Source organism: Ursus americanus, chromosome 13 (genome assembly GCF_024610735.1).
Source record: "Ursus americanus isolate L20-20 chromosome 13, mUrsAme1.1.p, whole genome shotgun sequence".
Taxonomy (NCBI): domain Eukaryota; kingdom Metazoa; phylum Chordata; class Mammalia; order Carnivora; family Ursidae; genus Ursus; species Ursus americanus.
Genome location: NC_142139.1, coordinates 12,648,352 through 12,672,908, shown reverse-complemented (window position 1 = coordinate 12,672,908; position 24,557 = coordinate 12,648,352). Strand labels below are relative to the sequence as shown.

At 37.2% G+C, this 24,557-nt stretch overlaps 1 protein-coding gene and 1 long non-coding RNA gene across 8 annotated transcripts in view; one reads left to right on the top strand and one right to left on the bottom strand.

Annotated features, from left to right (window-relative positions):
* Positions 1-24,557, top strand: part of LOC123793334 (uncharacterized) — a 500,602-nt gene that overhangs the window by 148,518 nt on the left and 327,527 nt on the right. The window contains exon 3 of one of the 4 annotated variants that reach the window (XR_006779913.2): positions 18,240-18,295. The exons of the other annotated variants lie outside the window; for them this stretch is intronic. This is a non-coding gene — a long non-coding RNA (uncharacterized LOC123793334). The remainder of the gene's footprint in view (positions 1-18,239; positions 18,296-24,557) is intronic. 4 annotated transcript variants of the gene reach the window in all.
* LOC123793328 (bifunctional heparan sulfate N-deacetylase/N-sulfotransferase 3) overlaps positions 1-24,557 on the bottom strand; it is a 174,774-nt gene that overhangs the window by 123,200 nt on the left and 27,017 nt on the right. The gene's annotated exons all lie outside the window — the stretch shown is intronic.

Below are 24,557 nucleotides of genomic sequence, written 5' to 3'. Positions count from 1 at the left end.
TATGGAATAGGAAGGTATGGATTGAAGTGCCGGCTCTGGGACTTAGAGCGAAGGCATTTAAGACTTGGGAGTCAGACTGCCTCAGCTGGAGTTTGGATCTGCCCCTGTTCAGTATTGGGCCTGTTATTAAAATTTTCAAACCTCAGAAGCATCACATGTAAAGTAGGGATAATAGTGATTATCTCAGAGCACTGTTGTGAGGGTGACATACTTTTATGCTCTTGGCACAGTGACTGGCACATATTAGGTGCTTAACAGTTATTAGTTGCTGCTCCTCTCTTATTGCTGCTGCTACTGTCACTACTATCGATATGGTGGTTGTTATTGTCAGCGATGTTAAGACAATTCATATTCTCTGAACCTTTCCCTTCCTTTGTTAGAGTGGAGACAATTATCTAACTCCTAGAGTTGTGATGAGGATTCTAAAGGGGTAAGATATGCAGGAGAGCTTAATAAGCATTTTTAAAACGTGGCATAAAATGTTAGGTGTTGATATAATTATCAGCAATCATAATATATACATATGTATATATATATTTTTAAAGATTTATTTATTTGAGAGAGAGAGACATGAGCGGGTGGGGGGGGGGAGAGAGTGTGGAGTATGTGCTTGCACACTGGAGGGGAGGAGCAGAGGGAGAGAATCTCAAACAGACTCCCCACTGAGTGCGGAGCCAGAGGCGGCGCTGATCTCACGACCAAGAGTCGGACGTTTAACGACTAAGCCACTGAGGCGCCCCTGTATATATGTATATATGTATATATTATATATTATATATTACTGACAAGTTATATCATCTATCTGTCTCATTTACTTGTTGTTTTTCTCATTTTATATCATCTATCTGTCTCATTTACTTGTTGTTTTTCTCATTTTATTTACCTTCAGTCTCCTCCAGCCTTTCTACCTCCTTCTCCTTTTTCACTTCTTCTCCCCAGTTGAACATTCTAGCTGGCTCTTCCTTCCCTTTCGATCTTACCTTCTTGTGTATCCATTGTACTTACTTAATTTATTCATTCTACTCACTTTATTCAATGGTTAAAATATGGATTTGAAATCCATTTTAAAATAATTTATGTGTTCAATGCTTTAAAGTTGGAAGTTTTTCTTTTTGTCTCTTTGAAAATAAAATCCCCAACTAAACTTGAACTTTGGTTTGTGACTCTTTATTGCCTTTTAAAACTTACGATACTTGATAAGAAAAAAACAAAGAAGCCTATCCTGTTCTTAGGCCTTAGAAGCTAAATAATGTACCTGTGAACTAACCGCTAAATCAGCTAGAATACATGGATTGAAATTATTGAACTAGCCGTGATTATGCAGGTTTGAGTTGGCGTCTTACACATTTATTTGACATTCTAGAAACAAACACTAAAACACATAAAAGATATACTGGAACAGATGGTAGCTACTAACATTATGCCTATATATGGTGAAGAGGGAAATTTATTTCCAGATGATATTTTATATACTTAAGAAAAACATTAATATTTCTTATCTTTTATGTATTTTTTATGAACCAGATTTTGGGGGTATCTATGAGAACAATGTTATATAGTCATCCATTACTTCCATCTTTTCAAAATATGCTTTTGTGCTAGGAGCTAGAGCACCCAGCAGTATTCTTAGATTATATCCTTTTCATTAAACTCTTCATTGCTAGAATGATTTTATTCAACATTAGTCTATTTAAAACTCAGGTAGTCTATTACTGTGAATAAAATATTACAAAAATGATATAAATGATACTTTGCTTTATTCTTTATGAGCAACATGTCAAAAGTGGTGTGATAATATCTAAAAATCTAATCACAATATGCCGAATCAATGTTCTAATACCAAATTCAGAAAACCGCATGTGTCTTGGACAAGCAAAGGTTCTACGATGGGCAGAGTACTCTGGTCATGGAGAAGGTGAAGAACCACAGCCATGCAGATGTGCCCCTTAGTGGTCTCCTCCAGCCCAGGAACCCTAAGAACATAGCTTTCTCCTGTCGGGAATGGTCTGGTTATTGAAAAATCATACTTTTATTTTTAACTATTCCAAAACTTTTTAGATACATAACAAGGTAACTTATAATTCCATGCGTCAGTAATTATTTTTAAAATAACACATTACTTTTTCTAATTAAAAAACTCAAAACCACTCATAGATCCCCCTCTCAGTATAAGTTAATATTATGATGGAATTCTTTCCCATTTTTACCAATAACTACCTAAATATATGCAGATATATAGATGTATGGGTAAGTGAAATGAGAGCCAGAAAGCAAAAATTAGGACTATACCAGTTATTACTAAAAATACAGTTTCAAATTTTGCCTCTGTCATTTATTTGTCTATCTTATCTCTTAAATATTTTATTTATTTAATGAGAAAGAGAGAGAGAGAGACAAGCAGGGGCAGTGGCAGAGGGAAAGGGAGAAGCAGCCTCCCTCCCAAGCAGGCAGCACAACACAGGGCTCGATCCCAGGACCCTGAGATCATGACCTGAGCTGAAGGCAGCCGCTTAACTGACTGAGCCACCCAGGCACCCCGCCTTTGTCATTTAATAGTATATTATGAGCTTCCTCCTGTCATGTTAACCTTCCAAAACCAAATTTGTTAATGGGTGCAGAATACTGCATCAAATTGGTGCCCTATAATTTATTTAACCATTTCATCTTACTGTTGTACATTTAGACTGTTAAAATTTTTTGTGTAATATAAATACTGCTCTGTATCAATACATATTTACATAGCAACGAAGTAGCCATTTCTGCAGGAGATAAGAGGATAAGAATAATTTTGCTTTTTCTTTGGCAAACAAAACAATTTTTTCAGCAAATTTGAAAATGCTATGAAAGTATTAAAAGAGAACATAACAGCCAGTTAAAATTATAAGAGAATTGAACTATGAATATAGTTTAACATGAAAATTTGACTATTTCCAAAATGGTTTTTTCAAATCTTGAATCTGTATGCTATCCCACTAACTTAGTTTTTTGAGGGTTTATTCTGCAAAGCTGAAAACACTTGCAGGCATTAAAAGATCCAGTTGAAGGCCTAGAAGATCTAATTTAAAGAAACTGAGCTCTGAGAACTGAGCAAAATGGGAGCTTTTATATATCTTTGGACTTTCTCCAACTTTAGCAGAATGAATATATCAATTAAAGTAAACTGAAGACAAAATTTAAAAATAACTGCAAAAAAGTTTTATATGGAGATTCATGTTAGTATTCATTACATGTGTGACATTCTTTGAGGGAACGTTTACTAATTTTGTGATTCTTATCTGTGTTTCCCAGATGATATTTTGACCTGTTTTATCTTGTATAAGGTAACTAAAGGAGTCTGTGAGCCAAATTAAAGCTGGGGAAGAAATTTTAGTGCTGGGTGTGGTTTTTCAGCAGCAGGCAAAAATAGCGTTTCAGCACAGAATTTTTAGAATCAATATTTTCTTAATCAGCTGAATACTAGTTATAAATATACATAATGTGTCTGTATCTCCTAAGGTAAATGAAAACAACTAGGCAGCTAATTGCAGGATCTTCTATCTGTCTCCACACAAACGTGCACACTCTGGCATCACAGGCATTTAACGTTAAAGGAGACATGATTTACGTAGTTTAAGTGATGCCCAGTCCCCCTGGTCACAAAGCTAGTTAAGTGCAAGGAAGTGATTCAAGCAAGGATTTTAAATTTCAAAGCTCACTGCTTCTGTTGTCCACAGAAGCAACAAGAATACTACCACTGAACACTGATACCACTGGCGTACAGAGCCACTGGTGACCAAATCCACTAGAAGGGAGTAAGAGGTGGCTTCTCGTATCACTTTCACTAATTGGTTGTCACTCCTAGTTTCCCAAACCCAAAGGTATGAGGGGGACGGGAAGACTAGGTTGGTCAGTGAATGGCCAGCCCAACCAGGAATGTTTACCCCCTGGCGTCCATAGTAAAGAGCAGTCCCTGCGTGTGCCCGGTGTGGAGTGGAGCGGGACTGCAGGCTGCAGCAGGGCTGGAAGCGCCACAGCTGGCACCGCGGTCTCCTTCTCACAGGTGCAGAACTAGGAAGGCTCTCTTTATAAGACCTGTTTCCAGACCAGGAAGACACGAACACTTGCTGAAAACAGTTAATTGGGCATAATATTAGAGTGCAGACATCTTGCACAATTCGAGGGAAGACAGCTTTAGAGGAAAACAATGAACAATAAGGCCGGGGCCAGCTATACTATTTGACCTGCCTATGCAATGACACTGGGGTGGGAAATAAGAAGGAAATGCAGGCAATTGGGTAGGCCCACGGAATAGATCAGATTTGGCCACTTTTTGTAACAGTATTTAAACTCTTTTGACAAGAAACCTACAGACCCAGAGCTGTACTACCTGACAATAACATTCCTAATGGTAAAACAATCACTCTGTTTTTAGTTGTCTAAACTTAAAGTCTACACACATAAAGGAGGAAACTATGTTCATTCTGCTAACTTAAAATATAAATACCAAAGGTTGGAGTGTGTTTTACATGATTTCCACGGGCCCTATTACATTTGAGGAAATGGATCGGGAACTTTCACCTAGGAATTTTGCTAATTATAGTGAGGTGTTTTACAGATTACCTTGCTTATTGTTGACATGACCTTAAGTCACAGTCACCATATGCTGAATGCTCAGACCTTGAGCGTGGCCTCACTAACATGGCATGATGGATGGACAGCAGATTGGGAATCAGAGTGACTTAGGAGACTGACTCTGCCATTTGACTACTGCCTAAGCCTGGCCAAGTTATTGATCCTCTCCAAATCAGTTTCCTCCTCTGGGAAATAATGATAACAATATACTGCTTGTGGATTTGGTATAAAGATCAAATGAGAAAATGGATATATGGCCCTAAAACCTTTCCTAGCACATAGAAGTGAAGTTTTAGCTCTGAATGGAATCATTTGTCCCTTTCTCTGAACCTTAGAACTCCTTATAGTCCTATCACAAAATTCTATCTTCTGTTTCTCACTGTGGTGCATCTGGAGTGAAATCAGGCATATGCCTAAAATTTCAAATGGTATTTTCAAATTGGGACTTAGTACTTTTCAGAGTTGTCTAATCAGCACTGAGGATTTTAAGGAAAAGAAGACGATGGTACAAGCAGCTGTCTCATAGTAATTTTATAGGGCTTTGTATTCCTTTCTAAATGACCTTGGTGAATTCTTCATTCTCCAACTCAATGTTCACATATTTTATTGTTTGTATTGTGGTAATAGAGTAAGGACAAAGGTTTGTGTGAAAGCGAGGAGAAATAGTTATGTAGTAATTGGTTTGCATGAAAGCAAGGAGAAAATAGTTACATAGTAATCTTAAATTATTTGTTACATATTTAAACTGGTCCAGAGCATACATTATACATAACCTCTAAATTAATTATACAGATGAGAGATGGTTTTGCTAGAACTTTTTTTTTTTTTGAGATTTTGTTTATTTTATTTGACAGAGAGAGAGAGAAAGAGCACACAAACAGGGAGCAGGGCAGAGGGAGAGGCAGGTTCTGCTGCTGAGCAGGGAGCCCAATGTGGGGCTCTATCCCAAGACTCTGGGATCATGACCCGAGCCGAAGGCAGGTGCTTAATTGACTGAGCCACCCTCTAGCCATCCCTTGCTAGAACATTTGTTGACATGAAATTGGCAAATAATGACATGTGAGTGAGAAAACAGAGAGCAATTAAGTAAGTGCTATTGTAAGTATTCACTTGAAATTGTTACGCATACTCTGTTTAGCTTATGGTTGATATACTTAAATAGTCAAAATACTAATGTACTTTTTAAAAAACGAAACATAATTCACAGTTTCTTAAAATATAGTATCTTTAGAAAACTATAAGTTATATCTTACTCATCCAATTACACAGAAAAAAGTTTTTATGTGTTGTAATAAACATAATTTTAACACCTTAATAATTTAAGATACTTGCTTTTAGAAGCAAAGCAGAGAAGGGAGCAGAGGTGTAGGATTCCATATAAGGGGACTGGGGCACAACCCAGATATTATTATTTCAGAATAAATTAGATTTCCTCTAATGGCTGCAGAGGTATGTTGGAAACTTCTTAAGTAGCATACTGTTTTTCTTTTTTTTTAATTACATTTTTAAATTTTAATTCCAGTATAGTTAATATATAATATTAGTTGCAGGTGTACAATATAGTGATAATACTTCCACACATCACCCAGTGCTGTTTACGACAAGTACACTTCTTAATCCCCATCACCTATTTAATTCATCTCCCTACCAACCTCCCCTCCAGTAACCATCAGTTTGTTCTCTAAGGTTGAGTCTGTTTCTTGGTTTGCCTCTCTCTCTTTCTTTTTCCTTTGTTCATCTGTTTTGTTTCTTAAATGCCATACACGAGTGAAATCATATGGTATTTGTCTTTCTCTGCCCGACTTATTTCACTTAGCATCGTACTCTGTAGCTCCACCCATCTCATTACAAATGGCAAGATTTCATTTTTTATGGCTGACTAATATTCCTGTGTGTGTGTGTGTGTGTGTGTGTGTGTGTGTGTGTGTGTGTGTCTACATGTACCACATCTTTATCCAGTCATCAGTTGATGGACGTGGGCTGCTTTCATAATTTGGCTATTGTAAATATTGCTGCTATAAACATAGCAGAGTCCATATATCCCTTTGAACTAGTGTTTTTGTGCTTTTGGGGTAAATACCCAGTAGTGCAAGTGCTGGGTCGTAGCGTAGTTTAACTTTTAACTTTTTGAGGAACCTCCATACTGTTTTCCACAGTGGCTCCACCAGTTTGCATTCCCAATAACAGTACAAGAAGTTTCCTCTTTCTCCACATCCTCGCCAACATTTTTTTGTTTTTGTTTTTGATTTTAGCCATTCTGACAAGTGTGAGGTGGTATCATTGTAGTTCTGATTTGCATTTCCCTGATGATGACTGATGTTGAGCATTTTTTCATATGTCTGTTGACCATATGGATGTCTTTTTTGGAGAAATGTCTGTTCATATCTTCTGCCTATTTTTAATTGGATTATTTGTTTTTTGGGTATTGGGTTGTATCAATTCTTCGCATCTATATTCATCAGGGATATTGGCCTGTAGTTATTTGTATCGGTGGTATTGGTTGTAATTTTTCTTTTCTCATTTATGGTTTTACTTATTTGGGTCCTTTCTCTGTTCTTCTTGAGAAGTCTGGGCAGAGGTTTACCAATTTTATTAATTTTTTCAAAAAATCAGCTCCTGGTTTCATTGATCTGTTCTGTTGTTTTTCTAAAAATTTCTATGTCATTTATTTCTGCTCTAATCTTTATTTCCTTCCTCCTGCTGGCTTTAGGCTTTGTTTGTTGTTCTTTTTCTATCTCCTTTAGGTGTATGGTTAGGTTGGTTGTTTATTTGAGATTTTTCTTGTTTCTTGATGTCGGCCTGTATTGCTATGTATTTCTCTCTTATGACTACTTTTGCTGCACCCCAAAGGCTTCGGACTGCTGTGTTTTCATTTTCATTTTTTTCCATGTACTTTTTGATTTCTTCTTTGATTTGTTGGTTGACCTAGTCATTGATTAGTAGCTCTTGCTTCAGTGAGGGATAAATGGGGCTCAGACAGACCTCTGAGTGCTTCATGTAATAAGGTCAAGTTTGGTCCAATGAAGAACCTCCTAGTGTGGCTTTAGATCAGATTATGGATCCTTTTTGGAATGGACTGAAATGCTTTATGACTTTTTTTTTTTTTTTTTTTTAATGAAAGCTGGAGTAAAGACACAGGTGTATACTTGGCCTAGCAAATTTAGTCTGCTGGAACCTAACTGTAAATGCAGAAATAAGAAAAATGCCTATGAAATCAGAACAGCTCCCCAGAAGCAAGTATTAAAGTTACTGAACTTATTCTTTAAGAAAGGGTTTCATGTTCTCATTTGGAATCACTTTATTTTATATATAGGTCTACAAGCTTTGTGATCTGGTTTCCAAAAATATAGCAGATTAGATAAGTTAGTCTACAGAAACTGATCACAAGAAAAGATGCTAAAGAACTTAATGGAAGAATTAGGCAGAAAAAGTGTAAATCAACACAAAAACTAAATATATACACATATTAGGGTGGTGGCAAATGACCGAGTGTACCTCTATAATCCAATCACTGATGTTCAGTAAAAATGAATATGATAAAGCTGAAAAAGTAAAAGTTGTGCTGTTGAGTTAATTAATCAACTCATCAATTGAGTAGACATTGATTGAGTACCTACTATGTGTCAGACCCTTTGTTAGTTGCTAGGATAATCAAATCAGACCCATCACTCAGTGATAAGATGTTTCAAGAAGAAAATGAGATCTCTGAGAAAAGTTTTTGTTCTCTAAAGTGGTAAACAATATATGAAAATATTAATATAGTCTAAAATAAGTTTTCTGGAAGATGGTTTATAGTCAAATGCCAGCATCGAATGACTTAGCAATGAGTCAAACAATTTTAGGCATCGACTCATTCTTCTCACTCAGGTCCAGCCCAAAGACCTTCTTATTGTTAGGGAAACACTCCAGAATTGTTCTTGCTTCTGGGCCCTTGCTTTTGGTGTTATGCCTCTCTTTTCCAGATCATTACATTTTTTAAAAATTTGCATTTCTTTTATGTCTCTGCTCAAATATTACCTTATCAGAGAGGCTTTTCCAGACCATTCTTATAAAATTGGCAACAACACACTTCCACTTCCTGAGGCCCAGACTTTCCCATCTTCTTTGCCATACGTTACTTTCTCCATAGCATCTGTCAGTACCTAATATGTTATATCGTATACTTGCTTATTTTATTTATTCTTAAAAGATTTTATTTATTCATTTTAGAATGAGTGAGAGAGAGCATGAGCAGGGGGAGGGGGAGAGGGAGAAGCAGGCTCCCCACTGAGCAGGGAGTCTGATGCAGGGCTCAATCCCAGTATTTCAGGAACATGACCTGAGTCTAAAGCAGATGCTTAGCTGATTGAGCCACCCAGGTGCCCCCTATATACTTGTTTATTTTTGTCTACTCCCACTGAACATAAGAAATTTGAGAGCAGGGACTTTGACTGCCCCATTCACTGAAGACTGCCCAGTGCCTGGCACTCATAAAATTTGTTGAATGACTAAACAAACAAATCTATGCTTCTGAATTGGAATTTCAGGTAGTTGAGCCTAAAGCTGAAGTACAGTCCTGGAACTAAAAAAGTAACTAAAATTGAGAAAAATGAGTTCTTTAGACCAATCCAGCTTCTCTGGAACAGCAGTAAAAGCAAAAAGGATGGTGACTCTAAACATGGAAAGAGAGAAAAGGCCAGCCAACTTGAAGAGACCAGAAATAGAAATGGCCTAACATCTGACAAAGACTTCAAGCCAAGTCAAGCTACCTGAATAATTTACTATGACTTTCTGACATTCTAATTGGTAGGCTATTAAGAAAGATAATAATATGGTTTCTGGAGGGAAGGTTCCAGGGCTTGAGTACCAGCTCCAAGACACTGAGAAATTTTTCGCCTTGGCAAATGCCTTTCCTGAGCCTCAATTCCCTTATTCTGAAAAAATGGGTGACAGTGCCTAACTCATAGGGTTATAAGTTCTAGATGATATTGTTTATGTAAAGCTTAGTGCCTTGAACATGATAATCACAATGAAATTTTAATACCGTATCCTAATTCTAAAAAGTATGTATAACATTAAAAGTGATGAACAGTGGACATGAGTGGTTTAAAAAGGGAAAAAATGATAGGAATATAAAATGGAGTCAACTGTAAAACAAATATAAAAAATGAACAATTAACGTATTGGGCACTGATATTAGTTCTGTTTTGGCTGTAGTGCAGTGGACATGGTGGGGGAAGCATATTACTACAACTGGAAAAGGGGAAAGATCCCAGGAGTTCTTTCATGGAGATGGCCCTCTATTCCCTCAAGGAATGAAAGAAGTATTTGGCAACCAGAAACCGACTGGAGAGTCCTCTGCTTGGGATGGAACTAAGAATGCATAATAAATTGTGATAATCACAGGGTAGAATCACAGAATGTTAGAGGTGGGAGATATTTTAGAGATTGCCAAGCCTGGTATTTCTCACATTGTTGCACTGAAGCATCTGTCTTTGAACAGGAGGATAAACATATAACTGCCTATCCCTTAAATTCCTGAGACTTTGCTCTATTCATTGATATGGTTCCTATAAAGAAAAAGATTTCTTTGGAGTCTATGCTTAACTGAAAAATCCTAGGAGATTTTTCAATAATTTACCTTGGTTTTAACAGAATATTTTTAATTGTTCACCAGTTAAATTATAAAAGCAAACCAAAGCAACCAAGAAAAAATTATTTGTGTTAAATTTGTAAAATGTAATTCTGCTCATGTATATTATTTTAATTTCATCTCTTCCTTAGCTGATCCAATCAGACCTTCTTGTAAAACTCTTGTATCTCATAAAACCTCTAGAATTTTGGCTGGGAATTATTCTCTACTAAAGAAGCCTCTTTTAATACTGGGACTAGGTCATAGATATTTGAAAATTACTTATGTCTGACTAATTTACCTAAAGGGAAGTATTTCCTTCCTTTCCTGAATTTTTTTTCCTTTTGAGTGAAAAAAGTTATGAAAAGTTATAGGATTTAAATAAATAATTAGATCAAAATCAGAAATAGTGCTTGCAGATTTTAACATCAGGTTTTATAATATTTGTTAATGAAATAAATAGCAGCTTGTTTGTATTGCTCTCTCAGTTTGCATGATTTCAAGCTTCTCTTGCAAATAGAAAGTTCATTTGTCTATTTTAATTAATTAAAGGCCAAAGAACCCACAGCCAATTAATGTAGAGCTAAAAAGCCCATGACTGCTGACTTCATATTTATCCCCATGGGCTTTAATAAGATGGCGCCATCCATTTTATTTTAGAATGTGCCTTTCAGTGGTTTATAAATGCCTCAAAAACTGATTTCTCAAAGCAGAACTACACTTTAAATTAGATTTGCTTTCAAACTTTTGCTCACTGTTTAAAATATCTGACATTCACCTCTTTGTGAAATGTGGAGTCAAATACAGGATGGCTCAGTACCCTACCAAGTTCTCTCAGCAGGGCTGTGTTAGCTGTACAGGTGAAGGAGAAGGTAGTGTAGGTGGCTTCTTATTCCTAATGGTGAAGTAAGGGGTACTGTGAGACAATGCCATGAGGATCAGATGGTCCTTTGTCATAGCTGCTCCATGGGCCGGGTATACGGTTGTTTTATGAATTTGTGTTTGTGGCAGGTGGTCTCTTTCCATTGCTGCTCTAGCCCTGTGTGCTTTTTCTTTTTAGGTGTGTTCTTTGAGCTACAACAGGGGTAGCCTTGATGTCCATGATGGACTTAGTTTGACATGTCCCTTCTTTTTTTGGCTAGACTTTTTCCCCTAGTTATCACTGCTTCTACCTTGTTCTCAAAGTTTAAGTCTTACTCTTCATTGCTGAGGATCAATAATGAGTTCCTAGTTACATGAAACCCTTTTTATTTTTAAATATATCACTTGTTATAAAATACTCTGTCATACGCCTCCTGTTTGGAAAGAAGGTGAAAATAGTCACCAGATGCTGATGTGTAATTGGCATGTGGGTTTCACATGTACACAGGCAAAGCACAGAATAGAAACGTATTGAAGATCACGTTTGCTAACATTGTGACTTCAGGCCATTCCCAGTATCTCTTCTAATAATAAATCCTAGGCTTGATTTAAATTTTGAATTATAATTGGTAAGTTGACTCAAAAAACTGGGAAAAGATGCTGTTATTTATTTTTTTTCCAGCTTTATTGAGGTTATTTTATTCTATTTAGGTCATCAAACAGTTGTTTGTCTCAGTGACCCAGTTCAGATGCAAATCAATGACCTAGATGGGAGTCCTCTTACTACTCCAGGAGGCTAGGGCAACATCTACTCAGTTCCCTCATGGGAAGTTCTTTTCTTTACAAATATAACTTCACATAAAACTAAAATTAAAGTGTAACCAGTGATAGAACAGCCTGGGTCCCCTAGGTTCTACATCACAGTCTGCCCATCACTAAAAAATATCACATATATCCCATTATTAAGGCAGAAAGGACTTACACATCAAGTTATTTGACCTATTTCTGCAAGACTGATTAAAAACTTTGAAAAAATGTTCTTTTCCCACAAATCCTTCCAATATTATGCATTCCAAATAAGAGCTACACTTGTTATTCCCTGAACCTATGGAAATAACTGCCTTAGTTGAGCAGAGGACAGAGCCCTATCCTCCCCCTTTGTCTTATGTGCCATCTAATAGTGTCACAACAGAGCCGACTGGCTAGCAGAGAGCCCGCATAGCCTGGACGTGGAGGCTGTGACTTCCTACCTAAAACTTCTCAACGAAGATACAACTGAAGTGTCAAGGAAGTTACTACCCAGTTTGATATTTATTACTGTGTTTGAAAACATGCACCGTGGGTTTTTAAAGTGGGTTTTGCAAAGTTAACTTGAATGCAAACATTTCAGAGATTAATAAAGCTATACAAAATTGACCAAAACCAAATTGCCATGTCTTTGTTTTAGAAGCTTGTTAGGATGGATTGTGTAAAATTAACATTCCAAGAGACACTGTAAAGGCACTGAGGAGACTGAGAGTTGAAGTGTTCTTTCTTCAGGCAGCCTGGCGCTGTGAGGAGGCACAACGGGCAGCCAGTCAAACCCTGACTTCTCCTAATTTTGAGTTCGCGGAGAACAATGCACGTTTTTGATACTTTTGAGTTTCACATTTATTTGTATGCTGTGTTAGCTTGCTTGTTATTCTCAATTACTCTTAAGATCAACACAGGGAAAAACTCATATTCTATTGTGACCATGGTTTTAGTAACTGCTGATAACCTTAAACATCAGCTTTCATCAGATTCTGAATAGTGATTATTTTGATAAAGAATGGCTTACAATATTATTCTCAATTCCCTCATTGCCATTATTTTGATTCTTAATCTTTTTTAAACTGGATACCACTGGGGCTTAACGTAGATGTCTATCATTTCTGTTATTTGACTGGTACTTTCACAGAAAATCCAAGTGGTGACTAAGGTTTTTGCCAACTGTTCTGCTTATTTTCAGTTTCACTCTGAACAAGGATGGGAACTGAAACCAAAGAAAGAAAAAAAAAATTATGTAACATTATAATTCTCTACCATCCCTAGTTTGGTGAGTTTCCCAGTACCTGAAAACATCCCATAGTCCAGTGTGTCTAACAACATCCCACAGATTCTACTTGGGGAATCCTATCCTAGTAGAGAACTGCTAAGGTCAGCCTGCCCTGCAGTAAAATCCAGGTTCAGAACTTGGAATTGTCTCTTGGGAGAAGTGTTATAAGTCTGTATTTGGCCTTAAGTACATATATTTTGTGTGTTGTCCTTTGTAACATAGAGAGAAAGCCTGGTATGCAAACTGGAAAAGAATCCTTAAAAAGTCATCTTTCTCAGAAAGACAATAACTTATGCCTTTCAGAGACACAATCCCCTATCACCACCTTCCCCCCCACCCCCTCAATGATACAGGCCAAGTATGAACACTGGAGAAGCCCTGGGTTGGCAGCCAAAGTTCCAATTCTATTAGATGGCACTGAAATCCTAGGATAGACTGGAACCGACTAGGATTATTCATGGCTGAGAGAAATCCTCCCAGTGAGATATTAAGACAAGGTGATGCTTGCATGAATCTGTGACTGTATGAATGGGAGACTGGTGGTAAGAAAGGAAGGGAATATGGAATACAAAGACCTTCTAGGATTCTCTTTATCAGGTAGAAAGAATTATGACTTTCTCAGCCTTCCCAGTGATCTTGCACAACAGCAGCCAACTCAGGGGTCCCAAGTTATCCCTGAAGAAAGGCAAGAGCTGCAGAAGCTCTAACAGAAATGGTGAGCTGGCCCTCCAAGCACGTACAAGTGCTTTAATGGAGCACTATATTTTGTGCTACCAAGAGAATGATGAGGATACTAGAAAGCTGTAATTCTAATTTTTTTAAAAAGATTTTATTTATTAATTTGACATAGAGAGACAGCCAGCGAGAGAGGGAACACAAGCACGGGGAGTGGGAGAGGAAGAAGCAGGCTCCTAGCGGAGGAGCCTGATATGGGGCTCGATGCCAGAATGCTGGGATCACGCCCTGAGCCGAAGGCAGACGCTTAACGACTGCGCCACCCAGGCGCCCCTGTAATTCTAATTTTGAGACAAAAATTATATAACTTAACATTTGTATTATTGCTTGTAATTCACAAAAAGCTTCCACGTATCATCTCATCTGATTCTTACAACAACTCAAGACAGGCAAGGCTTAAACTATTAATGCTACTTTACATTTAAGGAAACCAAAGCCTAGATAGGTTAAGTAACTTGCTTAAATCCACACAGTAAATAAGAGGCAGAATAGGGGATTTAAACCCATATCTCCATATGGTCTAAGCTGTCTTGTCTAGAAACAAGAAAACTAAAAATATCTTGACTAATATACTTTCCAAGGATGATATCTGATATAGACAAGTCTTTCAATTCTTTTTTTTTAGTATATAAAAAAACCACCTTTCTGCCACAAACCATGCCTTTTAAATATTTCCCACACTAATATTTTTGTATTAGTGTAGAAAGATAATGTGTCTTACTCATTTTATATTTATTTCTTAATCTATATTCTCCCTCTCTCTGTCTCTGTATATATCTTGTGTTTATATGTATATCCATATATATGTGTATGTATTAAATATATATATGTAATCTCTCATGGGTATGAATTAACCTTTCATTTTTACATTAAAAAAAAAGTATTTAAAGCATTTAAAATGGATTTAGTATTATTAGGCCAAGAGGTTTAGGCCAGACTGATGAAACTGTAGCATTTATAAATTCACTCATTTACAGTAGAGACCGTAGATTAAGGCTTGATATCCTGAGAGTTAAGGTCTTAAAAGTGCTCTATTGTGATTCTCCACAAGTAAGAATGACTTTCACGTTGACACTAAGTGTGATTTTCTGTCCTTAGGCCAAGCTGGTTGGCAGATTGCTTTTATGTAATTCTGTGAAGCTGGCAGGAGGTGACTCATAGACATAAATGCCTCTTTCAATCAGGAAGAAGGTGTCAGAGGGCGGGTGGGTGGTGTCTGAATGACTAAGTTTTAAGATGTTAGGGGTACTGAAAAAAAAAACAGTTAAAATGAGGGTTTCTAGGGAGATGCACACATGAGAATCTCAGGATCATGTCAATGAATCAAAGGAAGACTTTGAAAAGATCCTACTACATTATTTGAATCTTAGTGCTTATTTCATAACTCTATGCAAAGAGAAATCCCCAAAACTACTTGTAAGTTAAAAACAGCCCAGAGTTTAAACAAGTTCTAGGAATGAGACTTGATTCCAAGATGATAAATTGGAATATTAAGTACCCTGTGTGAAAGGGACAGAGGAGTTACGGGTATGAGAAAGTATGAGGAAGTCACAGAATCTTTTAGGAATCGACACAGTGGAGGAGAGAAGTACGTCTCTGTGAAAATAAAGTGCCTATCACATTTAAGTAAAACAATGACACTTTCCTACAAATGGTAGGTATGGAATGGAATAAAAATTTCTATTGAAATCCTTGAACCGATTTCAGATAAATGCAAAGTAACAGTAAGGCCAAGTATCTAGGTGGTAGTTCATAACAGCCAGTGTTCTCAATAAATACCCAGCGAAACAGATAAAGGCCAACATGGTAATTGAATTCCTAGGGAAAACTGACCAGGTTGACAGAGTGAAAGTCTCCATTTCATGGCTTTGTGTTCTGGTTTTCTCATGAAGCTATTCTTATATATCTGTTGTTTTTTTCCCCCCTAAAAATTTTAAAGGGGTCAGAGCAAAAAACAAAAAAATAAAAAAACAAAGAGTGGAGCATATATGAAATTGTTAATAATAACCAAGAGTGATCAACACGAGCAAGGAGCCTGGACTCAACAACGTTATCAACAAAAGATTGCAACACTTTTTCACGCACCATTACTCTACAGACTATGTTGGTCCGTTGGCTTCCCGTATGCTATAATATCAATTTATTATTTTCAGAGACTCCATGTTACTTTCAATTACAGCACCAGAACAATTTCTATCAGTACTTTTTTTTCTTTTCATATCGGTTTAAAAACTATGTTTGAATTCTAAATGTCTCCAGGAAGTTCTGGGACTGCTGTTTGAACTCCTCTACTACTAGGCTTTTTTTTTTTTTTTTTTTTTAGTTTTCTTGATGTGATGAGTTTCTGAGTGAGCTGGAAGCATTATTTCAGAGTACTTTTGATATGGTCTGCTCCTGCCAATAAAGTTTTCAGAAAATACAGAATCTTAATTCCGTAGCAAATCTAAGCAAACTTCATTCCAGTGTTCAGAAGCAAGCATTATTCCCCCAGACTGATTTTTATATGAGTTGCTTTAAAGAATGTATAATCAATTTTCTGTGCAGAGTTGATAAGAAAGAAAATTCCTGTGGCTCTAAGTAAAAAAAGGCATGTTCTCACCTTTGATTGTTTTAGTGTAGCATTAAGAGTGTATCTTCTAAAGTTAAAAGTGAGTTTGTATGATTTATCTGAATGAGTGTTTTGTTATTATCGTAGGCTTACTATAATTTACTTTTATAATTTGTTAAATGAAATGGCTCTTGAAAAGGCCAACATACCACACAAGTGTTCATACTTGCATTTCTCGAAGATGTCATACTGTCATTAAGGTTCCTGGGAGAGATTTGAAAGCCACCAAAACTAGGAATCATATATTCAAAAGAGTGAGAAAAACATCGTAATTGAGCCTACAGATCTGGTAATAGGCTTTGGTATAAACAGTGGCATTTGGGATACAAGTACACCTTAAACCTAACATATTGTGTGTATCATTGTCCCAAAGGACGGACAGTTGAGAGAAGTAAGATTGAATGGTTCAAAATTTAAAAGGCAGAGAATCAGATAGGGTTGGGCTCCTGCGCTTCCATTTACAAGCTGTACAACCTTGGGTCATGTCTGCGTCTCCGTCTACTCTTTTGCAAAATGACACCTTCTTTATGTGAATGCTATGGAGAATGACTGAAAATAGTACATGGAAGCACTAGATTAAATAACTGAAAACACATAATAAGTCTTTAAAAATGTTATTTCTTTACCTTTATCTTTACTTTTACCTAATGAATGCTTACATAGCAACAAAAAGCAAATCGGCACTCCCAAGGTACATTTGAAATCGGGTCCAACAGTGTTGGTTTTAGTAAAGTGGGTGTTTCAAGTACCTCTCATCAAAGTATATTTATAGCCAATTCTAATTAAAGCAAACATTTATTGAGCAATGGGCATTTAATGTTTACTAGGCTCTGTGCTAAGGGTGGACAAGCTCATTTAACCCATTGAACGACTTACTGAATTTTTTTTAGAAAGATTTATTTCTTTAAAGATTTATTTACTTAAGAGAGAGAGAGAGGGAGAGAGAGCACGAGCTGGGGAAGAGGCAGAGGGAGAGAAACCCAAGCAGACTCCCCGCTGAGCACGGAGCCCTACCAGGGCTTTATCTCACAGCCCATGAGACTATGACCCAAGAGATCACAAGCTGAGCGGAAACCAAGAGTAGGTCACTTAACCAACTGAGCCACCCAGGCGCCCCAACAACTCATCGTTGTGTTATCTCAATCTATTCAACTACTCACTGAATTAGGACTATTATTTAATCTCTTTTACAGATGAGGAAACTGAGGCACACAGAGGTTAAATAAATTGATCAGAAATTAAAAACTGAATTTTAATGTATTTTAAAAAAAGGCATATGGGGTTTCCTTTGCAAGAGGACTGTGTGATTTTGGGATTACACGTTCATAGCACTAAATCTGTATTACCTTTCAAAGCTTATGTTGAAAGCATTAATGAGCTATAACAGAATTCCATGAAGAAAAGCTGTGGTGGTATTGGAAGACAATTCTCCATAGTACTCTTGAATTCCTGCATGTCTTGTGAGAGGAAGCACTGACTGTCTTTGCTTTGTAGTCTTTTCAAGGTTGTTTGTAGAGCAAACAACCTTGTAAAACAGAGACAGTCCTCTTCAGAGCAAAGGGCAAGTTTGCTTACTTTGCAGTATAAAAAAGATTGTCTACCTCCGGGGCAAAGGTCATGCAAGCTTCCCACCCATTATAAAAGATTCATTTCCTTAGATTAGGGTTCCTCTTTGTTATGCAATCCAGTGCATGCACAGATGTCACTCATCTGGAACTCTTGTCATCATCCTTCAGGAACTGGCACGTGGAGAACCAGCTCAAATGTGGACATTCTGGCTACTGCTTTTGCTGTGAGTAATGAGCTGCATTTTGTGAGAATCCGTGAAACTGTGGCAGGCTGACCTGTTAGCTTGCAAGTGGAGGTGAAATCTCAGACCCTTCACAGTTCTTAACATTTGGCAAAAGGAAAATTGTACACATGCATGGACAACAAAAGATCCAGTTTATTTAAGGTTTTATCTAAAGCAACTGCAAAAGGGTACAGGTGGGAAAAATAATCATCCCCAAAGGCTGTGCTTTATAATGGACCAGAGAAGCTCTGGGATAGGAATTTGTGTGTGTACATGGAAAAGAAAAAAGTAGAAGGCATATTGCTTGAAACCATGGAAAACTAATAAATATACATGGCTGTAAACAGCTTTCTAAAGACAGGTACACCGTGCTGCACATGATTTATATGTTTGCTTCTGGCTTGAAAATGAGCATTTGTACTAGATTCACAAAAGCTGTTAAATTCTGAGGCTGAACACTGCAGGAAATGGTTTCCTGTCTATATTCTTACAAAGGCAATAAGCTGGTTTGTGACTTCATGCAACTATTATATCTGGCAAATTGGGTGCAGAAAGAAGGGTTAATTTACTGTGAGGTATAATTCACTGTTAATAAACTGTAACAAGCATCAGTAAGTAAAGAAATGGTAGCTTAATGGGGATACAGCAAAGAGGCATTTTCTTTCTTTAAATGTCCTTAATTAACACAGTTCATCCTCTGGGGGGCAGGAAATAATGAGACCGTAACAGCCCTTGCCTCTGGATTTTGCTAAGTCTGTATAAGAGCAACAAATTACTTCACATGTAGCAAATCCCTCCTGTTGCATGTGAAAGATCTTGTCATACAGCCATTTTAATTTAGAAATAAGTAAATCTATTTATGAAAAACTAAACTGCACATTTTTATAACTCAATCTACTTTTCTAACTACAGATAACACAATCTACTACTTGCATTGTACATATCATTTAAAAATAAACTGCATTTTATATGCACATAATTGTGATGTGTACTGAGAATAATGGACGCATAAGTGTAAAAATCTTCCATAAGATGTAGTATAATTTGTAGGAGATAAAAGGGAACCAACATGTAAATATCCAATGACTGCCAGGCACAACCTCATTTAGACTTCTTCAAACTTCACGAGGTAGATATTATCATTACCCCTGTTTTAAAGATGAGAAGACTGAGGTTCAGGTTGGTTAAGCAACTTGTTCAGCTCTCACAACTTGTGTGGACCCGAGTGTCGAGCACATGTTTGCTCAAGTCCAAGCCTCGTTATCTTTTCCCTTTACATCTATTCCTTGTGTGATAAAGACAGGCTCTTGGAAGATAGATTCATTTATTATCCTGGATTCATATTATTCATCATAACTTCTTCAAATAATTAATCCAACAGGTATTTATTGAGAGAGCCTATGTGTACTACTCTGTGGTAGGGACAGTGAAGGACATTTAAAAATGCCACATAATCTTACTATGAGGAGTCTCTAATCTGATGGAAAAGCATATGTGTGAAATGTAAAATGGAGGGCAGTTTGTGATCCAGAACTTCAAATGAGACTTTCATGAATTAATTTAGGAAGAGGACATTCCCTAAAAATAAAGAATAGATAAAGAATTCATTCAGAGTCTCAGCCATTTCTGTGACACCTAAATATATCTCAGCTATAACCTTAATGATGAAGTGCCCCAGGGCTGGTCGTCTTTTATTCTCTTCTCTACTGTCTCTTCCTAGGTGATTTCATCCAGTGCTAGGGCTTTAAATACCATCAATATGCTAATGACTTTTCAATTTATATCTTTCCACCTGACTTCTCCCTGAACTCTAGACTTGATTACCCACTGCCTGCCTATCTCCACTTGGACACCTAAAAGGCATCATGCACCTAACAGGTCTAAAAGAGAACTCTTGCCTTTTTTCCCCCTTAATAATAAGTAACACTATGAGACAGGCACTGTCCTAAATACTTTACATGTGTTTGATCATTGAATCCTTAGGGCACACCCATGAAGTAGCTGCTATGACCGTTCTAATTTTACATAAAAAGAAACTGAGGCACAGAGGCTAAGTAACTTGGCCAAGACTGGTAAGTGATGAAGATGGGATGTCATCTTAGTCTATGTCCACAGTGCATGCTGTCACCACCACAGCAGGATACTCCTTTCTGTGTCCCCCAACTCAGGGAATATGCCAGTGACAGGCCACATCTTAAGAGTTGTCCTCGGTTCTACTATTTCTTGAAGTACCTCACATACCATTCATTAGCAAGTTCTTTCAGCTATATCTCCAAAATATATCTCAAACCTGCTATCTTTTCACCATCTATCTTACCATCATCACTTAACTGGTCTATGACGGCCACCTAGCTGGGTTCTCACCTTCCATTTTTTCTACAGTCCCCTCTCCATATGACAGCCAGTATGATTTTTTTAACCTAAATCAGACCTTATCACTACCTTGCCAAAGATCTCCAATGGCTAGTCTCTGAAATTAGATAAATTCCAAACTCCTCTCCATGGCCTACTGGACCCCATGCCATCTCTCCCTGCTTGCCTTTCTGAACTAATCTCACCTTAGGCTCCTTCACATCTACTGTGCTCCACTCAGGGTGGCCTTCCTTTTCTCTCCCTTAACCACACTGAGCTGTTCCATAGGGTCCCTTTGTGTGGAACTCTCTCACCCTAGACCTTTGTATTCATGGTAGGCTGGTCTCTTCTTTCAAGTCTCAGCTCAAATGTTATATCAGAGAGGATTTCCCTACCCAGTGTCTCCAAGTCAGAACTCCCCTCTGCCTACCCCCAGCACCTTCCACCATTCTTGTGATCTCACTGAATACATTTCGTTTTTTTCATAGCTCTCTTATCTCTACTCGAGGTTATTTTATTTGTGCATTCATTTTTGTTTATTGTGTGTTTCTTCTCATCAGAGAGGTAAGATGTATGCCAGCGTGAACTTGTCTGTCTGGGCCACCACTATATCACCAGCTCCTGCCAGAATGCCTGGCACATAGTAGACACTTATTAATATTTTTCAAGTGGATGAAAAAAAATGGTCTCATTTTCTTCTAGTTGATCTTATACCTCTACGTTATTTAGAAGAACTAATTTTACTCATGTTGGAATTCTCTCTCAGTGCATGGTATGTTTATAATATTAACTGCTTAAATTTACTGAGGGCATCCTGGAATTAGGTATTTGGCAGACACAGTAATTCTTACAGGTGACATACATGCTGTGAAGTTGGTATTGTTCTCATTTTACAAATATGGAAACTGATGTTGAGAGAGGTTAAGAAGATTGACCAGAGTTGCTCCAGTAGAGAGGGCAGAGCTGACATGGACTCAGGCTGATCTGTCTGACTTCAGCTCCCATGTTCTTTTCAGCAGATAGTTGTGTTCAGCTATGCAGCTTGCAAGGAAAAGTAAATAATCAGAAGGATGAAATAACAGACAGCTTTCCAGTCTGTATAAATGTGAAAGCCAGGAGGAGAATGATTGAGGTCTACAAATGGATGAGGTTACAACAGAATGGTCATAGATTTTGTAAGAGCCAGGGGCTGGGAAATTTATTTTGAACTAAAAGTGAGCTTATGGGATGTATTACAATAGCAGATGGTAGAGAATAATTACATAAATATCTTTTTAATATTTTAATAAGATTTTTAAATAGATGGATAATAAGTTATTCAGGGAAACCAGAGTGTCTTGAAATATCCTTTACCTGAGATGCTAAAGTCAGAGAGCTCAACCACATCTTCTCACAACATGCTCTTTGTTGGAGCTGTCAGGCAAAGCATACCAGGTGCGCTGAAGATGGAATTCTAAGTCTCAGAAAAGGGTGTTCTGCTCACCATTTCATCATACAGTTACTCTGTTGAGATCAGTTGGTCCTGGGCTTCCCTTAGTAATGTTTTAAAGACATGCATAGTTTGAACTGGAAGAAACCTTAGAAATGATTAAATCAAACTCTCTCATCTCAGAAAAAGAAACTAAACCCAGAAATAATAATTTATAATTTGTAAAGTGCTGCCACATTCATAGGTTCCCTGCATCCTCACGATGGCTCTCTGACCAAGGTGGTGCATTGTTTCCACTTCCATCTTTACATGAGGCAATGAGGCTCTGAGTGGTTACGTGTCAGGGAGTTGGTCACTGCAGGAACAGTGCGTGGGGTACTGTGACTTGGTATCTTCTGAAAAAGGGTGCACAAGCATTCTCCCTTTTAGATATTAATGCGGTTCTTTTATTTTTAAAATTTTTATTTATTTTTATTTTTCTAAGGCCAACTCTATGCCCAATATGGGGCACGAACTCATGGTCCTGAGCTCAGGAGTCTCTTGTTGTACCAGCTGAGCCAGGCCCAAGTTTCTTTAAATTTAATTATGATAATTTTCATGAGGTTTTCTGGGAATATCAATACAGAAAGGCTATATATCAACTTAGAAACCTACTGTTCTATTTATGGAAAGTGAAATAAAAGGGAAAATGTTAACTGACCAGAGAGACTATAAGTGTAAGGAAACTAAATCCTCACTTTAGCTACATGAATGAATGAAAATTTCTGACATGTTAAATTAGGGGCAATAAAGTACAGAGACCATCACCTCCAACTGGCACATGTCTTTTTCTTTGTGAAAAAACAATACTGTATAGATCAATAATAAGACAGTTAACATCCCAATGCAAAAATGGACAAAGGGAAATTCTCAAAGAAAAATAGAAATGGGCCATAAACATACGTGATCATCTTAACCCTCTGTTGCAATTACAAAAATATAAAAATTAATGAAATAAAATTCTTATTCATCAGATTTTCAAACACTAAAGAATGAGAAAATCCACTTTGTAGTGGGACTTCAGGGAGTTTTTTTTTTTTTTTCTTCCTTTTCTTTCTTCTTTGTAGTTTTCTACATAATTTGATTGTTTATTACAAAGGGCATATAAAAAAACAAAGTGCATGCATTATTTTTACATATTTGAAAACAATGAAAATTTATTTCATTTTGGACAAAACAAGCAAACAAACCTAGCTCACATTAATTGGAGTTTCTTAAAGACAAATGTTTAGAGCTTCCTAACATAAAATTTCTTTTCTCCATTCAAAAAATATTGCCCTTGTTAACAGTTTTTTAAATCTTCTGATAGGATAACTCTATCCCACCTTTAATTCAAGACAAACCTTTGTGATTTCTTTGATATTGCATTATAAGCACATTCAATTACACTTAGAGGAATATATCCCATACTCCTCTCATCCTCCCCCTCTCCCTCCCCCAGCCTCAGTCTGGTCCTTCTTTCCTCTCTACTCTTCCCCTCCCCCAAAATACTACTCCTCTGTCTTTGTTCTTTTTTTTTTTTTTTTTTTTTAAAGATTTTATTTATTTATTCGACAGAGATAGAGACAGCCAGCGAGAGAGGGAACACAAGCAGGGGGAGTGGGAGAGGAAGAAGCAGGCTCATAGCAGAGGAGTCTGATGTGGGGCTCGATCCCATAACGCTGGGATCACGCCCTGAGCCGAAGGCAGACGCTTAACCGCTGTGCCACCCAGGCGCCCCCTCTGTCTTTGTTCTTAAACCTCCTGCTCAGGAACCTCTTTGCCTCTGGAGTCTTTCTTCTGAGCGACCTGATATTCAGGTTCCTGAAAGATCACAGAAGCCATGCACCATGCCCAATTATCCATTGTCTTCTTACTAGCTTGAACGAAGCCATCCATTGTTAGAATCATTTCCTCACATCTCTGCTTCTTATGCCTTCATGTAGAATCTACTCTATCTCCATAAGAAGTTTCACATGTATACACATTTGCTAAAATATTGTCACACAGTCTTGCTACATGGTATGGCTAAAAAATAAGTGAAAATAAGAATTCTTCCAGTCACAAATCAGTCTTCCAGTCTTAAAGGCAGTCACAAAAACTATTAATTCTAATTCTATTATGATCTCTTTTCGTTATATATTTGCTTATATAGGTAGAACTAAATATTTTCATGTAAAATCATTTTCTCTACAGAGAAAGATAATAGGACCCATGTCTTTGTATTTTGCAATAATATTGAATACAGTTTATTTAAATCAGTATTTCCCCAAACGTGAATGCTTATCAACTGCATGAGAATCACCTAGGAGAGCATATTAGACATAGACATTCCTGGGCCCTCCCTAGATCTACCAAGTCAAAATCTGCGAGTGTAGGATAGGAAATTAGCATTTGTAAACAAGCATTTTAAAATGATTATTTTGCCTCTTCTGTGATTTGGAGACTCATAAAAATAGTTTT